Source organism: Symsagittifera roscoffensis, chromosome 7 (assembly GCF_963678635.1).
Source record: "Symsagittifera roscoffensis chromosome 7, txSymRosc1.1, whole genome shotgun sequence".
NCBI lineage: Eukaryota > Metazoa > Xenacoelomorpha > Acoela > Convolutidae > Symsagittifera > Symsagittifera roscoffensis.
Window position 1 is genome coordinate 28,022,523 of NC_087068.1, and position 16,540 is coordinate 28,039,062.

The following is a 16,540-nucleotide window of genomic DNA, read 5'->3' on the forward strand; positions in this document are numbered from 1 at the left end:
CTAATTTTTTAAAGTAATTTTTGCCTTTATAGCTCCTTCTCGGTCCACCCTAGTCTCTGCCCCATTTAAAGCCCTATAATAAGAAAAACTACTGAGATGCTTATTTGTTTTGGTTAACAGACTGGGGAAAATGGGAAAAGAACACAATGTTGAAAAATTAATTCGCTGTTTATGGATGTCAACCTCTTTTTCGAGCATCCCTATAACACAGAAAACGACATTTGCCAAAAGTATCTCTGACTGAGACTTTTTTGACAAAGCGTGCCGAAAACTTCGAACAGCTGAAAACGGAAAAAAGGGAAACTGGAAAAACGAGTAATGATGACTCAGCGAGCAAATTAGATGTAAAAGGTTTGGACCAATTTCCTGGTACTAGATTGCTGATTCAAATGATCTGGACAAAACGAAGAAATTTTATCATAAAACAGTGAGCTTTTTATCTACTTCAACAAATTTTAAGAGGTATTTAATTTAGCTTAGAAAAACTTTTTTTTGGGAACCAAACGAAAATAAAATTAACTAGACGAAATTGACTCCCTTTAAACTTTTTTGGTCTATATAAAAAAACTCGTTTTTAGGATAAAGTTTGAGCCCGTTTTTTGCTTAGAAAAATTGCAACATGTTAACTCTGCCAAAACTCTCAGCGAAATTTGCCCTGATCAGTTTTTGTCTAAGAGAAACTCATTTGAAAAGTTTTCAAGTTTAATCATTTTGTCCGTGTAATTTAAATCAGCAGTGTATTGGACTGGAAAAACTCTTGAAAAAGTTTCGAATGTTTTTAATATTAGATTCTCAGCAGCTCTTATTTTCGCGACTTTCAATAAAACCTTTCATTGGGCAGCTTTATCCGACAAGGTACAGTGGGCAAATTTCATTGGGCAAATTATCCGGACAAAATGAACAAAACTTCAATTTTCAAACACGTTTTTCTCAATTTGGGTTGAGATTGGACAAAAAATGAACTGAACAAAATTGCTTAGAATTTCGTCAGATATAAAATTATAAAATTATAATTCCGAAACTCTCAACCAATTTTTTACCCCAAAAATTGGTCATATTGGCTTTGTTCAATTAATCAAGAATTACGCTGAAACTACTTTGTTAGTTAATAAGAAAATTATATCACAAGAAGCTTTTTATACAGCCCAACAAAGTTCTAGTAGGGTTGAATCTCCAACAATTTGAGAAAATTGCTTAAAATTTGGAATCTACTTAATAATCCCCCCCCCCCAATTGTATCAACTAAAGAATCTCCACCCCTGTAAATATAAACAATAAATTCGCATTAGAGCGTCTCATGTAAATTCAAATTTTGCTGCATTCTGATTGGTCGAAAAGTCGCTGCATGTAATCCACTTAACAATCTCCCCCCCCCCCCCCCTTCAAGAAAAGGGGGTATATTGTTAAGTAGATCCAAAAAATCGTTTTTTTTGGCAATATTTTTATAGATTTTTAAATCTTCTGACAAATTTTATTTTGATATTTCAATTAAGAGACTAAAAAGTTCTGAACCTTTTTCGAACTTTTTGAGCTTTGTTTTGAAAAACGATAAATTATGGCCTTCCACAGGTTCCAATTTTTGTTGCCTTGTCGTATATGGTTCATAAAAATGTTTCGTTGAACAAATCTTCTGAGATAAAAACCTTTGCAAATGGTGTCAACATGGTCGAGTCAGGCAAAGTTTATTTGTCAAAACTAAACCAAATTTTTGAAGAATTTACAAAAAACTAAAAACTTGTATGCCTGAAGCAACGCCAATAAACTGTTGGTTATTATTGGCAAAAGAAACTAATGAGTTTGAGGAAATATGTACTATATAGCACCATTTGGGTTTTGGTTTGAGCAATAAAATTTGGAGGACAAGGCTTGTTTGAATTAGTTAGAGTCTGAAATGACAAAAAAAAAGATTGTGAATAACCAGAATGACAAATTTTGCAAGAAAACAAAGTTTACGAGTTAAAATTTAATTTTTTTGTGTCTTCCAAGAGCACGTTACTCTAAAAGAGACCTTGATAAATTTCTAAAAATCAAAAAATACTTTACACACAGATGCTGAAGCTGCGAATTAGCACTGCTTAGCCAAAATAAACGCTTAGGTAGTTTTTGGGAGGCTGTTGTTGCATTCTTGATGAGACCGAACACAACCTTTGTTACCTTAAAAACTCTCAATGAAAGACAACTCGCAACAAAAGTAAACTCGCTAAATTTAAGGAAAGCGTTAACTGGCAAAATATGAAAGGTAATTTGAAACGCGGTGTTGGTAAGTTGCAATTACACACAATGCGATCAGTGATAGTTTAGGTTGTAGCTCAAGAGATTCGATCATTCGTTTGATTTTCTTAAGAGTTACCTTAATAGTTGAACATTGCGAGTTGGGTGTTTTGTCAGTAGTTTTTGATGCGGGTCTCAGTACGGCAACTCTTGAAAACAGACAGAGGGAAAAGGCTCAATTAATGCAAGAAAACAGAAAAAATCGCGCTCGTTTTTTCGGAAAAAAAACAACTTTCTAAAATGTCAACTTTCCTAAGTAGTCAACTTTCCTAAATTATATGGCCTTAAAATTCTTTTAATTTTAAGAACAGTTAATGATTGGCACAGGAGCGGATGAAGGTGATGCAGGGTTTCGGACGACCCCTACCTCCTCCCCTCGGAGATTCAACCACCTCACCTTTGGCGCCAATATATTCTAATTTTGAAAGAGAACGCGCGCGCAAAAAAAAACACAATTTTATGGTCAAAATTTCCCAGAAAGTGCTGAAAAACGGTTTTTTCATCTGATTTTTTGAACAATTTGGTTGCGGCGGATTTTTTTTTTGTCAAATTAGGTTTTTTATAGTGTTCTGGGAGCGCTCGGAAAATCAATCAATTTGGTCGACCAAAAAAAGGTAGACAAAATTTTTGAAAGGTCGCCCTCCCCTGGATTGACATGTTTGACATATTTTTGATAAATCAACTCAAGCAGCGGAGTTTGCTTCTTTTCTTTAAAAAAAAAGAACTGGACCTTAAAAGAAATCAAAAATTAAACCTCAAAAAAATCATACGTGAGCATGAACAATGTTTAAGGCTTTTTCCTGAAAAGAAAACAAAAACTCACCAAGACCTATACAAGCGTCTTCATATCGTCCATCGACTCATATTGAACCTTTTGATTATTTTCAGGCTGGAAAGCCTCCGAGCTATCGTGACGTCATCCTGAATCCACACTCGTACCCCCACTCGAATGAGTCTCTGGCGGCCTCCTGTTCATCCACAATCACAGTTTTCACATCCGACCTCCCCTCCCCCTCCCGCTCCCCCAACAAACCAAGCATCCGAAGTACCACCAAGACCTACAGTCCAAACTCAAATCTAGGTTGTGAAATGATATATATTCACCCTTTAATTTCTTGTTTTTTTTTTTGTTTTTCAATCACTTCAAATCAACACAAATCATTTTGAATGGATCAATACCAGCTAGATTTTTATTATCAAAATAAAGGTTGCTGTGCAAAAAAGGTTGAAGAAAAGCAGAATAAAGGTTGCTGTGCAAAAAGGGCAGAATGTTCCGACCTCGGTCAACTTTGCTAAACTTGGTTAAGTTTATCATTTTAACTGAACAATACTATGAGTTCTAATTATATTGAATCGGTACTTCAATTAAACAAAAAAAGATTTGCTCAACTCGCCCAATCTTGACTGTGAAGTGTCCGGAAAGAACTTCCCAATTTAAGCATGAATCAAAACAGATATCATTTCACAACTCAGCTCCGAAACCTCACCTAAAAAACTCTTGCCATCACTCGTATACTGGCTCCGAAACCTCGACTATGCGACTTGCCGAGTTCCCGAAGCCGAGAAGGACAAAACGAGTCTCCTTTTCAGATGATTTGGTTTCCGAGGAGAGCTCTTCGCCGACAAGTAAAGAGGCCACTGGCGGCGAGACATCTCCCCCACCCTACTCGGAAGTGAAGAGAGAAATCGAGGGCTCTTTGTCTATATGCAGCTTACCGGAGGCTGAAGAAACCGACTTGTAATATTCATAGAACCAGAACAACAACATCGTAAAACAAAAAGTAATTATGGTTTTTTAAAACCGCTAATTAATCAGCGTTAGAGCTGACTTCCAGTTTAATGATGAAACCTCAAAAAAATTTAATTGCTGCAGTTGCGGATATAATTTAGAACAATTGAGTCAGATATTCTTTTTTAAATACTTTTTGAAGTAAGTTTTATCAATTTTTTTTAGCTTATCACAAAAAGAAAATGTTTGTTTGCGTTCTCAACAATATGGCAATTGCATTTTTTTTCTGCCTTTGAACAATAGTACTAATCAGGGGCGGATTTAGGGGGGGGGGCGGGGGGGGCGGACGCCCTCCCCTCAGGGATTTGACCCCCTGCCGACCCAAAGGGTCCCCCCTTTGATACTTTTTCAGAAATCCATTTTTGGCCGACCGACCCTAAAATTTTTCTAAAGGCGCCTTCGGCGCCAATAAATGCTATTTTTGAGGGGGAGCGCGCGCCAAAAAAACGCATTTTTTTTGTCAAAATTTTTCAAAAAGTGCCCAAAAACGGCTTTTTTGACTGTTTTTTCAAAAAAAATTGCCTGCGGCGCAGAAAATTTTTGCCAAAATAAGGGCAAAACAGTGCTCTTTAGGAGAGCGCGAAAAATAAAAATCAATTTGGTCGACCTAAAAAAAAAAAAAAGGTCGTCAAAATTTTGGAAAATTTTTTGAAAATCCGCCCCCCCCCCCTCGAGAAAATCCTAGATCCGCCCCTGGTACTAATAATCATCATAACAATCATCTTCATCATAATCATAATCATAAAAACCATAATAAGCATCAATCATCATATTAAGAATAATCATAATCATAATACTCATAATCATAAAAATAAGAAAAGCAAAATAAAAAATAAAGATTTTTTCCATGTCCAAGATCATTAGAAGTCCAAATATTTGAAACGTTTAGCTGATAGTCAAGACTTTTGAGATAATGCAGCAGTTGCAAGCACAAATGATTCGCAAAGTACATGGATCGGTCTCTGCGTACCGTTTGGCGAAAAATTTCCCGTAAACTTTCGTGAGTTTTTTTTAAACTTTCGTAGTCCAACAGTGCCAGGTCAACTGCAAGATAAGTTGCGAGATTGATGAAGAGCGAATTTTTTCCCCGTTTTAATTTTGTGATAAGAAAAACTTTTCTTGATTTTTGTCGAACTGTAACTGAGTTAATGGGGCATGACGTTGCATGGTTGTAGATATTGTAATCGTAGTTGCTACTGGAAAATTTGTGAAAGAATAGGAGATCGTCCATCCCGTGATACAACGAGAGCCGCAGACATCGAAGTTTTTGTTCGTAGGAGATGGTTGAACAAATTAAGATCCATCTATTCGCTGAAGAATTGACGATCCTTTTATCCATCTATATACAATGTAGCCATAGTATATTTTCGTTTGATGACAATGTTGCCGATTTGATAAATTTGTTTTTATTTGAAAGTACGCTCTGAGAATTTTGAAACTCGTTCATCAGGGTTGGCACTCCAACAAAATTTGCTGCAGACCAGAAGTTTATGCAGATATTGTGCAAATCAGAAGACGGTATGAAGACCAAGTTGTGACATTCGTAAGACTCAGGCTCTTCTTGTTATGTTCACACTGTTTACTTTAACTATTTACAGAGGAAATTCATATCAATTATGAAAATTAATGGCTATGCTGAAAGCAGCCTGAAATCATTCGAATAGTCAGAACATTTGAACTGCCAACCAGTTGGTAGGTCATTGATGAAGCAGAAAAAATGGGCTCGAACTGGATCTTCGAGGAACTCCACAGGTATTGTTACGCCAGTCGCTAAAAAACTTTTCAATAGGCATACCTTACTTGTTTTGCAGATAACTTTCAATTCAATTTGTGACCTCTCCACAAATACCAAATGATTACATTTTCGTCATCATAAAATTAAGTTTTAATTGCCAAAACTTTTCTAAAATCACTAAACGCTGCCAAAATTCTTTGTTATGTGCTCTGATTTGTTTTCGAACTGAAAAGAAATCGTAGAAAATTTAGCATAATTGATGTAAGATTGCATTATTAATAAGAGGTTTCCCATAGCTTTAGTAGCCTTCAAGTTTTGCGAAACTTTTTAGAAGCCTTCTTTCAGAAAACCAATATCTTTGATGACACAAATGTTGTGGTGTTGATGTAGACTGGATTTTTATCCATAGTGGGTTGAGCTTGCTTTGGAAATATTAATTGAACAAAAATGCAATGCATTTGCTGTCCTGGTAAGCAAATTTTGCATAAACCCAATGTGTTTTATTCTTTTTCAGGTAATTCTGCATTTTTACAAAATGTCTTTTTCAGTTAAGAGTTTTTACGTTCCTCCCTTTTGACCAGTTTTTTTCTCTTGATTCACTTGGACGATTTTTGACTTACAGTGTTTAATTTTTTTATCAAGTTTGGCGGTGACGGTTTAGATTGGCTCCCTTATTAAGAAATGGTGGAAAAATTGTTCTAAAATTTTTTTGTTCACTTTTTTTGAAAAAGAAAATTAGTTTTGAGTTTTTGTTCAATCAATCTTTAATTGGTAGAATACGTTGATTATAGATAAAATCTATCATCATGGCCTGACCAGTATTTTCTGCCCATGTGAATTTGTCGACTGCAGTATTGACTAAGTAGTGTCATTGAGAATTCTGTCTCCTGCGATAAATATTTTTGGCCAATTTAAACTGCAGGAGGAAATGATTACCTCGCTAAGAAGAGGCAGTCTCTTCAGTAGAATGACAATATGTGCTAGGCATTGGCGCGCAGTAGAGACAGCAGAGAAAGATATCAAGATTTTGATTTTGAGTTATCAAACAATTCGAAAGCTCATTGTTTAATTTTAAACTGATTGTTGTGTTTAAAGGGATTAACTAACCACTAGATTTAGTTGCCCCAGTTTTAGTTTTTCCAGGGTCAATTCTCAAAATTCTCTGGTCAGGGAGAAATATAGCATCGTTTAATTGTTCCCGGACGAGCCTGTGTTTGGTAATGCAAATAAGATTGTATGAACTCATTATGACTGTCTTACTAAACGTTTGTCTTCTTGAGGGGTCTGATAGACTATGTACATTGAAGATGAATAAACTCCCTTTCTAAGTTTGCAGTCAAATTTTGTTCCTGTTAAATCTTTTTTTTTTACTGGTTCTTCTTCAACTTTGATGGTTACCCAGCGTTTTTCTTTTACTGTTGCAACTCAACAAAATTTATTTTGATATATCTGGGGTCGACGTTATCATTTATGAAAAGTTTTGAGGTTTCAGCATCAAAGTAGTTCTGCGTTTTTGAATTCGTTGCCTGTAGTCATTTTAGCTTGCAATTTTGTTGTAAAAAATTAGCTGGCAATAACATTATGCCCCCTCTGTTTGCTGAAGACAAAACAAGCACAAAATTTATGTGGTTTTGTATTTTCTTCGTTGAACTTACCTTCCGTCTCTTGCATTCCGTCTTTAAAAAACCAAGGGTATCGTAGGACTTTTTTTTTGAAGTCTTGTTTTTTTCTTGCATCCTTTTCATTCAACTCAGGTATACCCATGATGCGTAGACCGCTCAAACTTGTGTTTTATGAGGTCATAAAACCACTGGTATGAACAGGTCATGGTGTAGATTGCTTCGATTTGTTTCAGACACGCGCTGAACGGCCACTGACAATAACTTTAAATTCTCCACTGTCGCAGTTAGTTTTCGAAAGTACAGTTTGATATTGCTTATGCTTTCAGACTTCTCTTGCAGTGCTGCGTTGCAGATTAGGTTGTCTTTTTTGTTGCTAGATTATTCATTCTACTACGCATTTTTCAAATCTTTTTTAGGAGTGAGTTCAGCACAATAAGTAGTCATATTTAGAATTATGATATGCGATGCAATGATGTTTTCAATAATTGATTTTTTACAACTCTTGCAAATTTTAGCTTGTTTCTTCATTCCAGTAAAAGTTCCATTTTCAAAAGTTTTAAAAATTTTATGGAGGTCAAATCTGTTTTACATCATACACTACAAAAAAAAGCAATTTCGAGATATCTCTGGACTAGCAAGTTTCAAAGTTTGATTAGCAATCTACTAACAGATAAATTCGTTCAAGCAAAGCTGTTGACTCGTACAGGAAAATAATTTCCGTACTTCACATTTTTCCATTCTTTTTTGATCTATAGCTTTTGGCATTTTTTAAATTGTTATTTCAAGTCCGTTTGTCTCTTAGCAGACCATTTCTTCTGTGCAAGTTACCAAAATTTGTTGAAGATGAAGCATAATGCTGATTTCAATGCTGGCAGAGGTGTCAACAGACAATGGTTTTTCTGTAACTTGGCGTTTTTTTCAACGCCAGTCGGAGATTGTTTGCACGAATGTCGCGTACAAAAACTCCAGTTGAACGAATGTCAGTCACGGTGTTGAGAATTTCAATGCGCTGGTTGTAATTTTTGGAATTGATTTGTGGATGATACTTATAAAATTTCGAGTTTAACACGCTCTGAATTTATTTACACAATTAGAGTTCAAGTCGTTGTTGATAACTTTGTGCTATAATGTCCAAATCAGATTGGATTTGCTACCGATGGCGCCGTTGCTTCGAAGAAATCTACCAATTTCCTGATGAATTTTTATGGCATCGGTGTTCAGACATCAACACCTACACACTGACAGAAATTTTTAATGGCTTTCTCAGTCTTCGTTGTTCGGACTTTGTGTGCGTTGTCTAATGAATAGGCTCCAAAGATAAATATATAACCGGTTACTGAAAACTTGCAACAAAGGACACTATGATCAGGTTTGACTTAATGACAAATTGACAAATTGAATTAACTGAAACTGTTTCATCTCATTACAGTTTTTAAAGCTGCAAAGAGCAGCTTGAAAAAAAATTGGACAGCTTTTATCGAGACGCAATAATATCTTGCTTTATCCGACTGCCCTGTTAACTTTTACTTTTGTTCTGATGATTAAAACTGGGGAGCAGCTTTGTATTCGGATGTGTCTTAGTTTGGATGTGTCTTAGTTCCACACAAAACAATTACTACGAACATTCCCTTAAAAGGGTTGGGTGCTATATCTTATTCAAGCCATTTTACTGGTAATTCGGACCATATTAATCAGTTCGAAAAGTTGTCCCAGTGAAAAAACTGGCTTAAAGTTTTGAGATGTATTCTTATTTCGAGTTTCGAGCGAGTGACGCTATCGAGTAATAACGTTTGTTACACAAAAACTGGTCATTAAGGCTAAATTTTTTTCTCAAAAAAATATATAGTAAATACAAACTCTCAGAAATATAAATTCTCAGAAACGATAACAAAAAAACGTTTGAAGCATTGGCAATCTGGTAATCTATTGAGTGAAAATGTGGCTCATTTTACATTAAAATCTGGAGTAAGAACCAAAAAATAGCGCAATAAGAAACTAGCTGAAACTAATTTGAGGCCAGATTCTGCGCTGAAGATTGCACTCGGTATGTCTCAAATAGTTGCATGAAGGGCGGGCTTCGCTGGCTAGGCTGTCTTCCCTGACCCTCTCAGTGCAACCCAAAGAACTCCAGTTGGTTCTATTTTGGTCGCATCTGTCATAAGTAGCTTAATCAAATGAATCTCCTATTTATAATTGATTTTTGTATTAAAAAAATTGCCATTATAATCGCTTAAAACTGCCATTAGTGACCACGCAATCGATGATAATCTATTGGGTTCAAACAACTTAAAAAAATGCAATCGGTATGAGTTTTTCTCACGTGTTCTGCAAAATTTGCCGCTCTTTCTGCATCTATCACAGCCTACTTGATTTCTAAACCTACTCACATGTTTTGTTTTTAACTACACCTAATGCCCCCCTCCCAGTCTAGTGTAACTGTACTTAAAGTAACTGTGGAAGAGAGGTGGTGCCCTGGTCCAGGTCCCAGACTCATGTCCAGACTTTGTGGGTCGCGCCGCATCCGGATTTAGACCAAAATTGATTAGCCGCGCCTAGAGTTTGCGTCTGGAAAGTCTGGACATGAGTCGCGTCGCGGGTCGCGATAGTCTGGACATACCAAAATTTGGTCACAAAAGTCTGAACATGGGTCGTGAAGCTCTGGACAAACTTTTTCAAGACTTTCGCGAATTTATGTCCAGACTTTTGCGACCACATTTTGTTGGTATGTCTAGACTTTCGCGACCCACTGCGCAACTTTCGCGACCCACGGCGCAATTTTCGCGACCCACGGCGCAATTTTCGCGAACCACGGCGCAACTTTTTTGACTCCTGTACAGTCTTTGCCGACCTTATGTCGAGACTTTCCAGACATAAACTCCGGGTGGGACTATGCAATTTGGGTCTGAATCCGGATGCCACGCCACCCACGACATGTCTTTCCCGACCCACGGCGCGCAATTTTCTAGACTCAAACTCTCGGCGCAATTTTCTAGACTCAAACTCTCGGCGCGATTTTCCAGACCAAGGCAGAGACGGCGCGAATAAGATACTATTCCTCGCGACTTTCCCGACCGAGATAGATAGCGCGTGACTTTCGCTTGCGACAAAGCCGGAGACGACGCGACCTTCCAGGCCAAATAGGAGACCTCGGTTAGTGAAGGAAGTAAGAATGGCGAGAGTAAGTGAGGGCAAGTGGTGGTGTATAACTGAGAGATACACCAAATAAAGAAACAATGAGGGCTCTTTTCTCCTTACCTGCAAAGTTTTAGATATATTAAAATTAAATATGATGCGATTGCTTTAAACCATGTCGAAAATATTAATTCTTCATACTCAATCTTGTAAAAATTTTCTTCTTGCCACAAAAGTAAGCCGGGGGAAAGAAAACGAGCCACCATGAGAAAAATAATTGGGAGAGACAAGTAAACAACACAAACAAAATATTTTTAGTATAATCAGTTCGAAACTCTCAACCAAAAATAGCCGGTTACTGTCGATGTAGCACAGAATTCTCCAAACATAGCTTTAGAAAAATACGATGAAAAAGTTTGTTTTCGAATTAGTTTGCTTTTTTTCCTTGTGGTGTGAGAAAAAGGAATACAAATACAAAAACTTAGGCATATTCGTCAATCATTTTACAGAAGATTCATTGGAAAACTGTTTTTGTAGAAAAATGACCCTAAAAACGAGAAAAAAATTGTAAAAATAATTTTACTAAGTTTCTATTCTCAGAATGGCGCTAAAACCAACCAAAATAATTTTACTAATTTTTCGCGGCTTAAGTTAAGTATAAATAAGCAATTGTAAGCCTGCACGCTCAATTTATTAGCTCGAATCTGGTCAAAAATTAAAACTTTCCAACCGGTTTTTCTCGACAAGACAAAAAAAATCAAAATTTTAAAAAATTGTTCAAACATGACTCGACCCATTCCAATGATTATTTGTGGTACCTGATTTTGCAAGGAAAACAAAAAGAAAAAACAACACCAAAACACAAATGAATACAAAGTTCCTCCCAATTTTCAATGGTCGGAACAATTAGTGATTGCAACGCAACGTTCAAGTTTAGAATATATACAAAAAGGATTTTGGAAAACGCAGATTCTTGCTCAAAGAAGATTATTATCATTCATAATCCTTTTTGTTCCGACTTTCGATACGAAAGTAACGGAATATTTCTGCTCGGGGTGGGTTTTTTTCTTCAGACAAATTTCGACTTTTTAACTAGCCATTTTTGACGGAGTTTTTTTATATCATTCGAAAAACATTGTTGTCCTGAGCTCAAATTTCAAAAGATATTTCACCTGTGATCATTTTTCCAATCTTTATGGGTGTTTAAAGATTGCCATTTTGGCCAATTTGGGACAATTAACGCGCGATATATTTCGCGCTATTAACGCGTAAGCGGAGATTTAATCCTTCTTAAAATCGTTCCAAATTGGTTGCCATAATTGATTTGTTAAAAGGAGCTAAATCTATCTTTTTGTACTTTATATGGCGTGTGGGGGAATGATTTTCATAAAAAATTTCAAGTTTTAGAAAAAAAAACATTTTTCATTTTATTTTATTACATTTAATTTTTTGATGTTATTACTGCTCCATAAAACCCTAAAAGGCAGTCGGAACTTTCAGGGCTTCGCGCTGATACGAGCAGTCTTGTTGAACCATTATAGTCGTTTTTAAAATATTAGTGCGAGTTTTATTTCGCTTTATTTAAAATCGATTTTTAACCCATTAGAATCAAGTTTTAAAAAGTTTTATGGAGACAAGTTATGAAAACTCATTGGAATTTATGATTTTCCATAGAACCTCATAGCGCGCTGTGATTGGCGATGTTTTGTTTTTCCAACTCACTTCATCTTGAAATAAAAGACAACAGTAGCTCAAGAAAATTAACGAAAACTTGCATGAGAATCTTACTTTCTGAACAATTTGTTGAGATCTTGTTAAATATTTTCTTATAGTGCAAAGTGGAAATTTTCAATTTTTCAATTTTCAATTTTAAAAATTTCAAATTTTAAATTTAAGAAAAACTGAATATTTTCTTTTTCAATTTTTTTTTTAAATTAAGAAAAACTGAATCTGGAAGACAATTTAATTTTAGAATGTTAAGTAGATCATTTGTAGAGAATGTTAAGTAGATAATGTTTTTAAAAGCATCAAAACTTGGTGTAAAAGCGTCAAAACTTTTATAAAATAGTGCGTCCGTATAAACATCTAAACCATTTTGTTCACCCAAACTTTTTTAACCTAAAATCCAACTCCCAACGATAAAGTCAAAGACCCGCAATTGATCCCCTTTCCATTTAGAATAAAGACAAAAAACTCAAGAAGGGCCATAGTAGCAACACAGAAAATATGAATACACCAAAATGTTTTCACTGCGTGAAAAACTTGAACAGTGTTTTGTACAATTGCAAAATAATTGCTTAAGCTTTAAGGACCACATTTCTGCAATTTCTTTACATGAAATGCTAAGTTTGGTATAATTTTCACCACGTTTTTTTCTTTTCCTCCTGTGCGAACATTTTGTAGTTTTGAACACAATTCGCAAGCCGATTCGTAAGATGAAGGTCGCTTGAACGCAAACTTTGACCTCCAATAGTGATATTTCATCAATTCCGCTTCGTTTTTCAGAAGACTGTCTAAGTATCCAGCTAGTTTTGCTATACTGCCGAACTGGTTAGCGTGAATGAACGAACCAGGTAAAAGCTGTTCATACGTCTTCGGCCACCCATTAACTATAGGAATTGCTCCGGCTTCAATTGCATTGAGAAACTTTTCCGTCACATAATCCGAACAATTCGAATTCTCGAACGCTAGATAAAATTTGCAATCTAGCATTTGGCGCTGAGAATTGTCAAAATAGTCCACCCATAATCCTGGAAGTGTGCCGTGATCTATAGTGTTGTTTGATTTGTGCAAACACTTTTTCGTTTGTAAAGCAGCCCCCCAGAAATGAATCGGACCTTTGAGGTGCTGTATCAACTCGTTTCCCATTGAGTTCCGGTTATTCCATGTTGAGTCACAATTCGAAATGATCCAGCAGTATTTTTTGGATCTATTTCGGATATCTTCAACACTGATTTCGACATGCTTTGGGTTAGTAGATCTTTTCTCAATGTGAAAGTATCTTCTGTGAACAGTTGCAAATTGGGATGGAAAAACTGTCCAATTGAAAAGTGAATTTAATTTTGGTACCTTCTCGTAAGGTTTCCAACTGCGATCGTTTAAGGCAGATTCGACTGACCATGCAACCCAAATTTGAGAAGAATCTCTTTGTAAATTTAAAAAATTGTTAGACATGCTGCGAATATCATCAGCAAAACTTGCCATGCCCTCATTTGCAGTTACAATTGCATCAATTGCACTGAAGTTAAGCCTGGTAATAGATGGGAAATTTGGTCTTTGATAGAAAAAACAGTCAAATGATTGGTTGCAAATGTTTCTGTATGACCCGTCGTGCCATAATTCCTTCGTGCCTTCGGTCAAAAGTGGGCGAAATGGATACACGAGAACGCTAATGACATTATCAGCACGTTTAATTTCCAAATTGGGCGCAAAGTTTTGACCTACAGGAAATGACTTTCCGGTGAAACCAGCTGAAACAGGGATCAAGTTTATCAACCTGTTTTTATATTCTCAACAACCGTTGGAAAAGGGAGCAAATAAATGAGATTCGCACAGAAACATACACACAAACAAACACACACACACACACACACACCACACACACACACACACACACACACACACACAGAGAGAGAGAGAGAGAGAAACTATGATGTGATTTTGCTAACTCATGTCAGTGTTAGATTTTACTTTTGTTCCGACTTTCGATACGAAAGTAACGGAATATTTGTGCTCGGGGTGGGTTTTTTCTTCAGACAAATTTCGACTTTTTATTTAGCCATTTTTGGCGGAATTTTCTTATATCATTCAAAAGGTATTGTTGTCCTGAGCTTAAATTTGAAAAGATATTTCACCTGTGATAGTTTTTCGTAAAGTTATGAGGGTTTAAAAAATGCCATTTTGGCCATTTTGACCAATTTGGGACAATTAACGCGCAAAATAATTCGTGCTATTAACGCGTAAGCGAGGTTTAATCCGTCCTATAAATCGTTCCAAATTGGTTGAACGAAGATTATTTGCCACAATTGATTTGCCACGAAATCTATCTTTTTGTACTTTATATGGCGTGTGGGGTGATGATTTTCATAAAAAACTTCAAATTTTAGAAAAAAAAATTCAATTTATTTTATTTTTTTTATTGTTCCGACTTTTGATGCGAAAGTAACGGAATATTTGCGCTCGGGGTGGGTTTTTTATCTTCAGACAAAGTTCGACTTTTTAACTAGCCATTTTTGACGGAATTTTTTTATATCATTCGAAAGGTATTGTTGTCCTGAGCTTAAATTTGAAAAGATATTTTACCTGTGATCACTTTTCGTAAAGTTACGGGGCTTTAAAGCTTGCCATTTTGGCCAATTTGGGACAAATAACGCGCGATATATTTCGCGCTATTAACGCGTAAGCGGAGAGTTAATCCGTCTTAGAAATTGTTCCAAATTGGTTGAAAGAAGCTTATTTGCCAGAATTGATTTGTTACAAGGAGCAAAATTTATCCTTTTGTACTTAATCTGGCGTGTGGGGGGATGATTTTCATTAAAAAATTCAAATTTTAGTTTAAAAAAATTCATTTTGTTTTATTTTATTTATTTCCTAAATGTTATTACTGCTCCATAAACCTTAAAAGGCGGTCGGAACAATCAGGGCTTCGCCCTGATACGAGCAGTCTTCTTTTTTTATGTATTACTGCTGCTCAATAAACCTTAAAAGGCAGTCGGAACATTCAGGGCTTCGCCCTGATACGAGCAGTCTTGTTATTGTTCCGACTATCGATACGAAAGTAACGGAACATTTGTGCTCGGAGTGGGTTTTTTTCTTCAGACAAATTTCGACTTTTTAACTAGCCATTTTTGACGGACTTTTATTATATCATTCGAAAGGTATTGTTGTCCTGAGCTTAAATTTGAAAAGATATTTCACCTGTGATCATTTTTCGTAAAGTTATGAGGGTTTAAAAAATGCCATTTTGGCCATTTTGACCAATTTGGGACAATTAACGCGCAAAATAATTCGTGCTATTAACGCGTAAGCGAGGTTTAATCCGTCCTATAAATTGTTCCAAATTGGTTGAACGAAGATTATTTGCCACAATTGATTTGTTACAAGAAACGAAATCTATCTTTTTTTACTTTATATGGCGTGTGGGGTGATGATTTTCATAAAAAACTTCAAATTTTAGAAAAAAAAAAATTCAATTTATTTTATTTTTTTTATTGTTCCGACTTTTGATGCGAAAGTAACGGAGTATTTGCGCTCGGGGTGGGTTTTTTATCTTCAGACAAAGTTCGACTTTTTAACTAGCCATTTTTGACGGAATTTTTTTATATCATTCGAAAGGTATTGTTGTCCTGAGCTTAAATTTGAAAAGATATTTTACCTGTGATCACTTTTCGTAAAGTTACGGGGCTTTAAAGCTTGCCATTTTGGCCAATTTGGGACAAATAACGCGCGATATATTTCGCGCTATTAACGCGTAAGCGGAGAGTTAATCCGTCTTAGAAATTGTTCCAAATTGGTTGAAAGAAGCTTATTTGCCAGAATTGATTTGTTACAAAGAGCAAAATTTATCCTTTTGTACTTAATCTGGCGTGTGGGGGGATGATTTTCATTAAAAAATTCAAATTTTAGTTTAAAAAAATTCATTTTGTTTTATTTTATTTATTTCTTAAATGTTATTACTGCTCCATAAACCTTAAAAGGCGGTCGGAACAATCAGGGCTTCGCCCTGATACGAGCAGTCTTCTTTTTTTATGTATTACTGCTGCTCAATAAACCTTAAAAGGCAGTCGGAACATTCAGGGCTTCGCCCTGATACGAGCAGTCTTGTTATTGTTCCGACTATCGATACGAAAGTAACGGAACATTTGTGCTCGGAGTGGGTTTTTTTCTTCAGACAAATTTCGACTTTTTAACTAGCCATTTTTGACGGACTTTTATTATATCATTCAAAAGGTATTGTTGTCTTTAGCTCAAATTTGAAAAGATATTTTACCT